At 39.1% G+C, this 1482-nt stretch overlaps 1 protein-coding gene across 6 annotated transcripts in view; it reads right to left on the bottom strand.

The window, feature by feature from the left end:
• The window catches only part of LOC104873345 (RNA-binding protein 12), a 52260-nt gene that overhangs the window by 2123 nt on the left and 48655 nt on the right, over window positions 1–1482 (bottom strand). The window lies entirely within an intron of this gene.

Raw genomic sequence — 1482 nt, 5'->3', positions numbered from 1 at the left:
AAAAAAAAAAAAAAAACAAAAAACAAAAAAAAAACCCTCCAAAAAACAAAAACTAAGGCTCAGAGAGACCAGACTTGCACAAAATAGCTTGGAATACAAATCAGATTAAGGAGGCCAGAGATCTAGCTCAGTGGCACCACACCTGCCTTGTAAGCACAAGATCCTGAGTTCAATCCCCGGTGCCCACCCCAAAATCAGATTAAGTATAAAGAACAAAATATGGGCGAGGGGGCTGGAGATTTAGCTCAGTGGTTCCACCACCTGCCTGGCAAGTACAAGGTCATGAGTTCAATCCCCAGTACCAAAAAATAAAAATAAAAAAGGGCCAGGGATTTAACTCAGTGGTGCCACACCTGTCTGGCAAGAGCAAGGTCCTGAGTTCAATCCCTGGTACCAAAAAAAAAAGATAATAGGAAATAGCTAGATCTTTTGCAATAGAAGATCAAGAGATGGAGCAGAGAAGGAGAGATCTAAAAAAATATTACATATTCCCACAATGAATGTAATCATTACATACTGCAAACATATGCTAATAAAAATCTAAAAAACAAAACAAAAAACCCAGTTTAGGGAGATTCCCTGGACAAATTTTGGACTTTTTGAGCATTAGATAGTAATAAGCTACTTAACAAAATAATGAATTATAATTTACTTAATAAGAATCCATACAGATACTAATCACTGGAGAATAAGGGAAAGCTCTTAATATAGAAAGAAGAATTACAGCTGGGCCTGGTGGCGCACGCCTGTAATCCCAGCACTTGGGAGGTTGAGGCAGGAGGATCACTGCAGTTCAAGACCAGCCTGGGCTACACAGTGAGTTCCAGGTCAGTCTCAAAAAACAAAAAACAAACAAACAAACAAACAAAAAGAATTACAAAATCATTTGATGATCATCATAGAAATAATTGATTCAGGCTGGGTACAGTGGTATATGCCCATAATCCTAGCACTCTGGGAGACTGAGGCAGCAGGATCACTGTGAGTTTGAGACCAGCCTGAGATACATAGTGAGACCCAGTCTCAAAAAAACAAAACAAACAACAACAACAAAAAAATCAAGCCCTACTGGGGATTTAGCTCTGGTTCTGCTGCCTGCCCTTGCAAGTGCAAAGTCCTGAGTTCTATCCCTGGTACGAAGGAAAAAAAAAAAAAAAAAAAATTCAAGCCCAACCTGGGGAACTTAGTGAGACCGAATCTCAAACAATAAAAACATGGGTTGGGGATGTAGTTCACTGCAAAGGGCCTGGGTTCAATCCCCAGTACCAATCATCACCATCATCTGATTCAGGAAAGTATCATCAATGCATATAAAAGTTGAATAAAAGATATTAGGGGTTTTTGTTTTTCAGTGTAGTTCAAGCTGGCCTTGAACTCTCTGAAGTCCTTCTGTCTCAGCCTCTTAAGCACTGGGATTACAGGCATGTGTTCATACCTGGCTGAGTTTTTGTAGTTTTGTTTTTTTTTTTTTTTGGTTTTTTT

This window comes from Fukomys damarensis, unplaced genomic scaffold, assembly GCF_012274545.1.
Source record: "Fukomys damarensis isolate Sample0158 unplaced genomic scaffold, DMR_v1.0_HiC HiC_scaffold_22, whole genome shotgun sequence".
NCBI lineage: Eukaryota > Metazoa > Chordata > Mammalia > Rodentia > Bathyergidae > Fukomys > Fukomys damarensis.
The sequence above is the reverse complement of the archived record's forward strand: the minus strand, read 5'-3'. Positions and strand labels throughout refer to the sequence as shown.